Here is a 12,468-nt window from a genome sequence, read left to right as displayed (position 1 = left end):
AGGGCTGGGAGCACAGTAAATTCAAGGCTGATTTAAGCTCACTATCAGACTGTGAGGAGAGAGAGGGAATCTTTTCTTTTAGACTGACAATCAGCACACTTTACTTCTGTGAGGTGGATGCTGTGGACTACCACCCTAAGGCCCCAGTCTGGGTCTTTTTCTTTTTTAGACCTTCCAGCAGGAATGATGTTCTGGTACCTTTACATCTGCCTAGAAATCCAGCACAGGAATTTTAGACAAACTCTCAGTGAGCAGGTGGGAGGCTGGGAGTCCGCCCTCACCAGCCTGTGCAGCCCTGGCCTTCCTTCCCTGGCCAAGTAGCTAATTCTTCGAGAATCTGCACTCTGTACACATACAAAAGAACAGAACTAGAAAACATGAAGAAAGAGTGAGCCAGTTCTATTTTCCCTTCCACACAGATCTTTTACTGGAACCCAAAGCCTTTCCCAGGCTTTCCAGACACTGCATTTGCTAACATAGAAAGAAATTCAGGACACTATATATTCCATCTTCTCCAATACACATATGCACATACGTGCATGCACTATCTTGCATCTTCCTTTCTTCATTGAGTCAACAAGGCCAATAATAGCTTTTCAATGAAATCCCCATTATGGCCCCTTTCTCACAGATATAACCATTTAATGGACATGGCAGCATTGTAATTATTAGCTCCTCCAAAGAATGCTGTCACCAGTATCTCCACATGCATGTCCCCTTCCTTACCCATATGCAAATGTATCCAGATGGTAAATATCTAAAATACGGATCACTGGATAGAAGGGTGTGCATGTCCTAAGTTCTGTAAGTATCACAAACCTGTCCTTCATATAAGCACATGCAGTGAATCCAGTCCCCATGTTCTTAAGGCCCTTAGACTTCAGAAAATTTAGTCTAATCTCCAGTGGCAAGCTTGGCACTCTGTGTTTGGTGAGTATATGAATCAAAGGGGTCTCCAGGCATTATGAGGGACTGAGGTTCAACTGTTAGGTTCATCCTCCGATCACACTCCCACCATCCCAGCACTGTAGTTACTCCTTAACTTTTAAGGGTTCTTTGCCCTTGTGGAGTTGTCTCCAGTTTAGATAGTAAGATCTGAGGGTAGAAACCTTTTCTTCATGTCAGCAGTTGCACTTCAGCTGTGACAGTTTGAGGCTGGGCTCTCCGAGATGGTGTGATGTTGAGTGACGGTGATATCGTGATTGAGCTGTGAGCAAGTACAGAAGGCAACTTGATCTGATTCTAGAAAAATGCATACTCATGCTTGTTTATTTTCTCTGAAATAACTAGGAGAAATATTAGTCTCAGAGTCAAGGGGAATTGGTGTGGACCCCCAAAAAGAAGTCAGCTGAGGAAGAAAGGGGATGAGGAGTTTTTAGGCACTGTATCTATAGAGGCAGAGAAATAGGGGGTGTGGAACCTCACAGTATATACAGTCTCTTCAATCCAACCTTCCTAACTAAGGAAAAGATTACCCTTTCCAGGAGAGGCTTCTGTCAAACAGCCTGCATTTACACTTTGTTTGCTTGTTAAAGTGAAGATCCAAATGTTTCCTTGCTTCTGATTTCATCTATTAACAAAAGTTAAAATACTTCAGCTTATGGAATATTTGGTCAACCTTCCACAGGGAGAACTTGGGACAAGAATGCATAGAAAGGTCAGAACATGAGATGTTGTGGGTTTTAATGTTATCTGTTTTCACCTTTATCCAAATAAATAAAAGTGCTTTCATTACTTTATGTAACTACATAAAGAAAATAAAGAAGAAAAAGCTATATGATAGTCCCAAATAAAACTAATACTAATAGCATAGGTGCATAAGATCTCAGAGTTAATTTTCAAACTTTGCTTATTTCTTAATTGGTGGACATCCAGGAAGAAGGTCATGACAGAAGGGATGTCAGACTCCATAATACATCTTGACAAATCCTGGTTCCAAGATGAAGAAACAAAGTCACAGCATGCTCAGTATAACACCCCTCGATGCCCAGAGCCAAAGGAAGAACTCAATTCATAAGAAAAGATGATGGCTAGGTACTGGGGATCATCAGGAAAACTTTGGGGGTAGGAAATAGGTTTAGATTTACATTTGAAGGAGGAATAAATCTTATTCAAGTGAAATGTTAGGTAAAGACAGTCCTATAGATATTGATAGAATAATGTGCAGAAATACAAAACATGTGTTTTGTAGAGAAGGAAACTCACAGATGGGCTTTAAAGAAAAAGGTACTTAAAGTCACAGATACTTTGGGGGGAGATGTTTAAGATTTCTGAGCAATCCTAGGCTGGGGAGTGCCTGGGGGACTATTAGAAGAGATGAGCTTGTGGTTTAGGAAGATGATGTGGGTGTCCATCTAACCTTACATTCACTTGACATGCCCATGCTCTGGCTTGGTGATTGATGCTTAAAAACTCTTGGGAGAGGACCATGTTCTTTTTTTGTGAGAAACTCAAACAATCCAAGGGAGCAAAACTCTAATATGGAAGCCAAGGAAAAGACCATAGGAGACAGGCAGGGATCAAGTATAAATAATTAGGTTTTCATTGAACTACTCAAGGAGGATTCTGGACAAAGGGAGTAATGGGGTTTCAATTATGAGATGGGGATGGGCTAACATTTATTGACTGTGTTACAAGAGCCACATACAATTTCAACCCCTCTTGGTTGCTGGGGCAGTATAAGTCTTCATTGTGGGGCTGTTCTCCTATGCTATGCAGGGTGTAACAGCCTCTCTGCTCTATCTTCTTATACATGTCAATGGTGCTGGCTGCCAACTTGTGCTAATTAAAAAACAAAAAACGGTGCAGATACTGTTAAACGTTCCCAGGTGAATAACATCATTCCTCCTTAAGACCCATAATTTTATGAGGTCATCATTCTATCATCCCCCATACAGGTGAGGAAAATCAAATGACTTCTTCAGGATCTAGAAAGTGTTTCAACTGGGCTTGGAAGGCAAGCAGTCTGGCTGAAAAGCCTGCATTCTTACACACAAGATGTTAGAATGAATGGCAGAAAGAGAAGTGATATTCCAAATTGGAGGCCAGGAGAAATCACTAAGGAGCCTTTATGCCCTTCCCTCCAAGTCACTCCTGTAATGATAGTGATTGTGATTTGAGCTGGGTATCAGGGAAGAAGATCCAGTCCAGCACATAAAAAGTCATAATCATTCAACTTCAGTTATCCCTAGTCAGTGGTTCTGTGACTATTAAAAAGAATAAACATTTTTCTTTCCATAACAGGATGCTCCCATTCAGGGAAAAATCTGGAACTGATTCCTTGCAATATTTCAAAGCAGGATTACCCTGATTATTTTGGATAAAATTCGTTTGGTTAAAAAGTTTAGACTAAAAACATAATTCTAAATCTGGAGTTGGTATAAGTTGCTTCCCAAGTCTAATTCAGATTTTGCTTTGCTATTGTAAAATCTATTGATCTCTCACTTATCTCATATTGGAAAAATATAAATTTATAAACTTAAACACTGGTGAATCAGTTGAAAAATACACATTGCTTCTCAGAGAGCATCTTAGCTGCCTCTTCTAGCAGGTTTCATTCTGCCTCTTTAAATTTGTTCACTTATTTAACAAATGTGAGACTTTTAAATTGTATTAGCATCCAGTTTGGGGAGGAGAGGTCTATAGAAAGGTAGAGTGTTTGAGGCTAGAGGGTAGTACCGTGTGGAAGATATTTGCCTTGCATGCAGCAGGCATACCTTGGTTTTAATTCCTGGTGCCATGTAGGCTTTCCTGATCCTTGCCTGGAATGATCTCTGAGTCTGGCTCAGGCAGGGGTCTTCAAACGACGGCCCACGGGCCACATATTGTATTTGTTCCAGTTTTGTTTCTTCACTTCAAAATAAGATATATGCAGTGTACTTAGGAATTTGTTCATAGTTTTTATTTTCACTATAGTCCGGTCCTTCAATGGTCTGAGGGACAGTGAACTGGTCCCCTGTTTTAAAAGTTTGAGGACTACTGACAGGAGTAAGCTCTGAAGACATCCAAAAATCAAGCTCCTTAAATACAGAGTTACTATCTTCAAAGAAATTTTAGTACTAGTCAGTCTGGGGCTAGTGTATACCTCATGGGAGTTTTCTAGTCCAGATAGTGGCCTCAACACCTACAAAGACATGGCAGAGCTGGAAGGCTTGGAGGAACTGCATGTTCTTCAGTGGGTCAGCAATCAGAGTTCTACAATCAGGCAAGGACACGGTCCTCCAGCCATAGTGCCTCCTACAGGGCCCTTGCTCCTTTTTGTTATGGCTTTTATTTTTTATTTGTAAACTTCCCAGTCTACTTTTAGAACCTTGCCATCTTTCAAGGGTCCAGTTATCTATCCACAAAACCTTCCTAAGAACTGTTTGCAGATGGCTTTCAGGGTTTACATTTTCACTTTAGTAATAGAGTCTTACCAGCACATGAAGGTAGAAATAGTTTTCTGGCTCCCCAGCAGACCTTGAAAAAAGGAGTGGCATGGAACAAGCGTACTGTTCTGAGGTTTTTGAGAATGTCAGGACATCAATTTGACGCCTCCATTCTGGGAATTCTTACTCCAAGGGGCATCACTCGCATGAGTTTCTAGAGCTTGTCCTTCTTGGTCTTTCATGAGACATCTGTCTTGGAGTTCCCTAGTATCCACAAGGATCTGGTCATGGCTATGTTTTCTTTCATGATCTGAATTTTTGCCTGACCAAGTTTCCCATCCTTCTGGCTTTAATTATTACCCTTTAGCTGGCAATTTTGATTTAAGCCAGAGTACTCTTTCCTGATTCTGTACCAATAATGCTCTTCTACCACATCTCTAAACTTACCAGTTACAGAATTCATTAGCCCAAACAATCACACCTTCCTAAGCCTGATCTTTCTCCTTAGGTTGTCTGTAAATTGATTAATTATATGTAAATATCCATTCAATATGGCACCCAGAAATTCCTTATACTTCTCCAATTTTTTAAGAAGAAAACCTACTATAACCTCTCATCATAGTACCTCTGGAAACTATCATCTTCACTAGCTCTTTTCATTATTAGTTTAAAACTTAATCTTTTTTCCTGAGACACTTTCCCTTTAACTATCATTCTCATATCAATAAGAACACCATTATCTTTCTCAACATTAAGACTAATGTTTCCATTCTTTCATGTAAAATTTCAACTAAATATTAAATATGTTATTCAAAATCCTCAGTTGAAAGTTTAAGATGCTTCATGATCTTATTCCTGCATCAATTTTCAACAAATTACATAATGGCAGAGACCAAGAAATAAATGCAGGACTCTGGAGTGTTTGTTGAAACATGAATGTGTTTTAACTTTTTTGAATTTGCCATCAGTTCTAAATGAAGGGTATGATAGCATAATCCACCATTATAACCTCTGGTTTCCATTATTGAGATAAGATATGGTCTGATCTGAGAGCTCTATGCCTGCTCACATGCTTTATTCTCTGTCCCAAAGAAGTGAATTTCTAGCCTGTCTCATGTCCTGCCTTACCACTAGGGATATGCTAGAGTTGAGCAATCTTCAAAAAGGAGCTGGATTATTTTTTATGAACAGGCTTGGCTGATTCCATAAAAAAAAGGACTTAGAGCTTTATTTTATAGTATTTGTGAAAGAATCAGAACACTAAGAGATTTTTAGATGGTAGGAATAAATCTGTCTAACCTGGAAATACTTACTGCACAATCTATTACTTTACTAGCAATAGCAGTATCTTACATGTTAATGCTTTCATGATATAAATGTGTTTTCTCATGCAGTATCTCATTTTTATTTTTAATCTTCTTTCAAAAGATTGAAATGACAAGTGTTACAATATGAGAAGTAGGACTGGAATTTGGACTAGGTTTTAGTATTCTCCAGTCTAGTTTTCATTAGACTGTAGTCATAGTACCTTATTTGAAGAACAGTCCATCTTACAAACCATACAACCATTTTCAAAGTGCTCTTGTGTATGTTTCTTCAGATGAGCTTTTGTTTTTTTAAATTTGTTTATTTGTTTGTTTTGGTTTGGAGCCAGCTCTGGCTGTACTCGGGTTATTCCTGGCTCAGTACTCATAAATAACCCTTGGTAGGGCTCAGATAACTATATTGGTGCTGGACCTTTAATCCAGGTCAGTTGCACACAATGCAAATGCCTTTCTCATTGTACTATCTCTTCAGCCCTTCTTTGCAATTTTTTTTAAGAAAATCCCTTTATTTTCTTTTCTTTATTTTCCTTGATTTTCTATACCAGGTTTCCTCTTTGGTAATATAGTTTAATTAGTTAATAGCTAATGTATCCCTTTCTGTCTTGATGAGTACACAATAAATTACATCTTGGACCAATGCTCAAACCCAAGGCCCATGACTTCAAATATTGTATAAATATTGTTCTTTTTTTTACTCTGCAATGTTGAGGATCAACCGGAGGTCTTACAAATGCAAGGTAAAGGTTCTTGCTCTTACCACTGAAGTATACTTTGACCTTTGTCTTCAGTTCTTATTTTAATTTCGGCTATGCCAGATGGAAAAATTCTAGAAATACACCAGCTATGTCTATACTTAACAATACTGTACTATGAATTTAAAATTGCATTAAGCACTGCTGAGTATGGCTGTCAAAATGTATTAGGAAGATGTTTGTCATGTATTTATATCAGTATCATAATAACTAGTTTCTCACATGAACTTTTAGAAGTATTTATGTTTGGGAACCAAAATTTCATTGTTGTTCAGAGATCCAGGACAGGTGACTGCAATGGCTATAGAGACAGTACTGCACTTTCAGATGAAAAAAAAAAGTGTTTCCCTAGAGATCTTACAAAGCAAAGCTCTCTCTAGCTGCTTAAGAGTGGACATATCTGGCTGCACAGAATCCGAGTTCCTCAAGCTTTGAAATACCAATGTCACCATGCAATAACAAGGGCTTGTGTTTGGTATTCATGACCAAGGAGAACATCAAGTAAGGCACTGTCACTCAGGGCGGCCCTCACTTTTGCCCTCCGCCTGGGTGATTGAACTCAGCCTACAGAACTCAGCTCTGGTGTCACCTTCCTCTGGGAAAATCATTCATATTTCAGTTCAGAGTCAATTGTTCCTGCGCAGTTTGACCGACCCTATAGAACTTTATATGCTTTTTTGAGTCTGTCTCTTTGAAAGAGGGTCACAGACCTGGACTCTGTCATGACATTGCTGGATTTGAATCCCAACACAATCTCTCATGAGCTATGTAACTTTGTATGAATTATTTTATCTGTTTATGATGTGGGATGATGATGAGGACACCACCTACCATAGATGTGTGGCACTGAGCAGAATGTAAGAGACTGTGCTATGACCCCAGAATCTTGATCAGCACCATTTGGCATGATTAAAGCTTATTTTAATTTTATTGCATTGAGCACATGTCTATTTAAGTAGGTCTCAGTGACATTCTGAACTTTGCATAATAGTGACTCGACAAGTAAGGGCGGAACTGTTTATTAAATTGAAATCGATCAAAACTTATACAAAAAAAATCCTATTGAATCAGTCAACCAATCAATGAAAATTTTGTTAAGTGCTGAGCAAGAGTCTAGCCTGTTTGAGGATTTATAGGCCATAGTGTAATATAAAACATGGTACTCTGTAATATAATATTGGTGTTACTATAATTATAATAAATTCTTTTAACTACCAAATTAAACAGTCCAACATAGTACAAGACATTAAGATGATGTTTTAATGAATGTTCTTTGAGCTCTAGCAAATCCAGTTCCTGTCTGAGTTTTCACTTACAAGATTAGTTTACAAAATGGTTACCCAAACTCCTTCAAGACATTGTTTCTAATGAGAGGAGGTGATAGCTCATATTGTTCTGGGCTACTAAAGAAGATAGCTTGGAGGAAACTTGTCAAATCCTGGTAAAACCATTGGGATAAGTTTTTGACTTCTACTTCAGAAAGAATTACATGATTGCAGGAAGTAGTTAATAAAGAACAAAGGTCTCCTTAGCTCCATCACTCACTCTCCTCATGGTTCAGTCCTCATGGTTCTGTCACTGTGGGATAAAATGAAATGCAAGATCCTGTGCACCACTGGGTATGCTCCCTAGCCATCCGAACAAAGTAATTAAATTGAAACTAAGAAATTAAAAAAAAAAACACCAAGAAATTGACATGAGTTCCACATGGGTGTGTGTTGCCCCATTTGTTGGGTCCCATTTACTCCTTTGTTGGTTGTTTGTGTATTCACAAAGAGCTCTCAGAATGAGAAATTGATTCCCATCCCCTTGTTCCCTTTTGGGGGGAGATCTTGGTAATATTTATCTGCAGCAAATAATCCACACAGACAGGAGGGTTAAGGGGTAAAAGGTTGGGTGAAGAGAGTCATTTGTTAGCCTGCTGCTAGCTCCAAAACACACCTTGAGCCAGTCAGCCAACTTTGGCAAAAGACCCTGAACATCTCGCTCCCAAATTATTTATTCAGCTCTCAACAGCGCCCCCACCTGAAAGGTCAAGGTTGGACAACAGGCAAAGAATAATCTTACAGAGATATTTTTATATACAACAGGTGTGGTTTTCTTTCTTAACAGAATCTAATGAGAAAACTAAGGAAGGAACTTTAGCAGAGACAATCCAAAGAATTCCTGAACACATATGGGACTAAGAGTCATTACAAGTCCCTCCACATCCATAAAAGCCCTTTGCAGGATAAGAATGAGGGTACAAATCCATTTTCTCCACAAGCCGAAATATGGGAATGAGGAACAAACCTGTTTTAGATCCTGAAATTTATATGCTGTTTTTCTTAAACCCTGGCTCAGTTTGCTCCTCCCTCGGCTGGGACACTGAGTACCAGGAGATAATTCTTCAATGGCTCCCCAAGTCGAGGCTGGGCTTAGTGCCTTCTGCCAGCCTCGTAAACACTGTGTTCTACAGCTCTGGGTCACATTTATGAGAAGGAATCGAGGTAAAGTCAAGAGCAGCTGAGACATCCAGAACTTGCCCTCTTTATGAAGCTACAAATAACCCACTTTCTGAGGGTGTCCAGTGATAATATTTTATAGGGGTTTAGGACACCTCATAAAGGCCTTTTATTCAACATACTTAATTTTAAATAGATCCTTAAATTGTAGGGCATCTAAATGCCAGCTTTCTCTGAATATTTATATACCTTCTTGGAAAAAGAAAACAGCAGAAATGGCCAAGACAGAGGGAAAGCCCAGGGTGTCATTCCCAGCTGCTTCAGAGGAATGATTGGGAAGGGAGGTGGCAGGGATTCTAGAGACATGTGGTGATTGGAGCTCTCTGGGATGTGTGCACCAAGACTAGGGCAGAAAAATCCCATCCTGTAAGAATTCAGCTTTGAGGACAGGGGTTGGAGTCCCTGAACAGGTGTGACAGCAGCAGAGTTCCTGGACTGTCTCTGTCTCAGCATCGTAGAACACAATCCTCACGACAACCATCTCTCCTCTATAGACACTTAATATCAAGAGGTTATTGAACAGTCAACAGAGGATCTAATATCTAATCATTCCTCCAGGAACTCATCCCCATACTTCATGATAAAGCAGAGGATCAGGAGCTAAGTAAATTGCCTAAGTCAGGACCAGATGGCATCATCACCATAAGTAGAGCCCAGTGTAAAATGTCGAATTTGTGTTTGATCCTCATTAATGCCAGTCACAGAAGGGCTAAGAAGACATATTTCCAAAGACAGAGAACCTAAAATGATCAACAGGCATGTGAAAACTGATCATGATCCCCTATTAGGGAATTGCAACTCCAAAGTTCATTGTCACCTCTCACTTTTTCCTGAAGACAAGAAACAAGTGTTGGTGCAGAGAAGAGACATTCCTCATCCATTGTCAATAGGAGTGTAAATTGTTGCTGCTTCTATGGAAAACAGTAGAGAGTCCACAAAAAATGAAAAGAAGAGCTAGATAGACAGTACAAGATCACGGTGCTTGCTTTGCATGTGACTGACCCAGATTTGATCCCTGGTACCACATATGGTCTCCAAGAGAGGTCTTTGAGCAAAGAGACAAGAGTAAGCCCTGAGCACCTCTTGCTGTGGCTCCCAAATAAATAATAAATAAATAAAGACTATTTTTGACCAGATAATTCATTTCTGTGTATTTACCCAAAGAATACAAAAATACTAGTTCAAAAAAGATTCATGCACCTAGACCAGTGATCGGCAAAAGTGGCCACATGCGGCTCTTTACACTTTTTGTTTGTTTGTTTGTTTGTTTGTTTTGGGGTCACACCTGGCAATGCTCAGGCGTTATTCCTGGCTCTACTCTCAGAAATCACCCCCAGCAGGCTCGGGGGACCATATGGGATGCTTTACACTTTTTTTGTGTGTGTGTGTGTTTTTTTTTGGGCGGGGGGTCACACCCAGCAGTGCTCAGGGGAAACTCCTGGCTCCATGCTCAGAAATCGCTCCTGGCAGGCACAGGGAAGCCGGATTTGAACTGATGACCTTCTGCATGAAAGGCAAACGCCTTATCTCCATGCTATCTCTCCGGCCCTGCTTTACACTTTTTAATGCGGCTCTTCTGTGTGCTGGGCAGCCGCTTCAGGAGTCAGGACTCTGCTCTATGTGTGCCCTGTGACCCAAGGCCAATGTTCACATTAGTGTTTGTGACTTTGTCAGTCATTGTCAGGATGTAATTTTCTTTACATTGTAAGGCAAATTTTATGGAACTTAACGTTATCGATACATAATATCATTCTAAAGTTTTTGTTTTATTAGTTGTGTTATTTGTACCATCCCGATCTATGTGGATACTTGCATGCAGAATATTCTCAATAAAAACTTATTGAAACTAAAAACAGTGTACCATCCTATGTATTTTCGGTTTTAAAAATGTGGCTCTCAAAATAAATTTCAATCATGGTTTTGGCGAGATTTGGCTCAGTTGAAAAAAAGGTTGCCCACCACTGACCTAGACCATGTTCATTTTGCACTTTCCAATAGTAAAGCTAAGGAAAACAATTGTCCAATGACCAATGACAGAGCACTTTTTATCTAGAACAAAATGGGAACATTTTTCTATTTGTGATAATATGGGTAGACCTGGAGGGAATTATATGGAGCAAATAAATTACAAGAAAGGGGGGGGGGAAGCACAACAAATGGCATTCCATGTGATTTCAATCACCTGGAAGATAAAGAGGAGTAAAAAGGCAAACAGCCGAAAAGCAAAAAAAAGTTGTAGATTGTAAGAACAAAACTGTAGTTCCCAGAGGGAATTAGAAAATGGGGAGGGTATTGGTTAGGCAATGTTCCTTGTAGATGACAAATTGAAACTAGACTTGGGCATCATGTGGAATATCAGATGTCAAGTTATAATTCTGTAGAAGCAAAGCTTAGATAATGTTTGAAATAAGTGTTTCTTTAATAAAAATAATGCTGGGGCCAAAGTGGTGGCACAGAGGTAGGGTGTTTGCCTTGCATGCGGCTGACTGAGGACAGACTGTGGTTTGATCCCCCAGTGTCCCTCCCATATGGTCCCCCAAGCCAGGAGCAATTTCTGAGTGCATATCCAGGAGTAACCCCTGAGTGTCACTGAGTGTGGCCCCAAACCCCCCCAAAATGCTAATGTTAATTATTATTTTGATTAAAAACACACAAAGCAATTGCCATGTGCCAAGCAACCTTCCAAGCACTTAACAACTCTCACGTTGCAAATCTCAGAACCATCTGTGGTGCAGTACAGGCAAGTTAACAGGTAAACTCCTAGCTCCGCAGCTGGGACACTGGTATGATTGGGGCACAATCACAGCAGTGTTACTACAGAGCCTTTGCTCCTAACTACTATGGAGAAAATGTGAGTGTTCAGGGCTACCCAGCTCTGCAGGTAGCCTCTCACATTGAGCATGCATCAGCATCACCATGGGGCTCATTGAAACCACATTGTCAATTCACTTCAATTCAGTGGCCTGGTGGTTGAATCCGGTGGGCCACAGAGCACCTTGGGCTTGAGTATGGTGTAAGGTGCTTTCTCTTGGCTCCATTGGACACCTAATGGAAACTTGCAAGGGTCTCATTGGCCTTTAACAGAAAATCTAATTGGGTTCTGAAGCTGAGGTTGCAGGCCCTTCTCTTATTCCATGCAGTGTGGTTGATCTTGCTTAAAACTTCTCATGACTCCACCAAAGATTTCTACATCGGATGCTCATATCAAGGCAAGTCACTAACGGTACTCATGACTTAGATGGGTCTGGGAAGGTATCACAGCTTGTATAGGTCATGGACAATGTACATGGCATGCAAGGATGCAGTAAGGTGTTCACACATGCCTAGACATGGAGTTGCTCAATGAAATGAAGAGATGTGTCTATGAATGGAAGAAACCAGCTTCCTTACCTATGGCCAGACCCTTTATATTGCTTTACCTCCACATTATAAAGTTGTCTTGCCCCATTCTCTGTGGCACAGCCTCATTGACCTTCTATTTTCCTCTCTGGTGCTCTCACACTAAATATGTCACCTTCTC

Source organism: Suncus etruscus, chromosome 6 (genome assembly GCF_024139225.1).
Source record: "Suncus etruscus isolate mSunEtr1 chromosome 6, mSunEtr1.pri.cur, whole genome shotgun sequence".
Lineage (NCBI taxonomy): Eukaryota > Metazoa > Chordata > Mammalia > Eulipotyphla > Soricidae > Suncus > Suncus etruscus.
Note: the sequence above shows the minus strand (reverse complement) of the source record.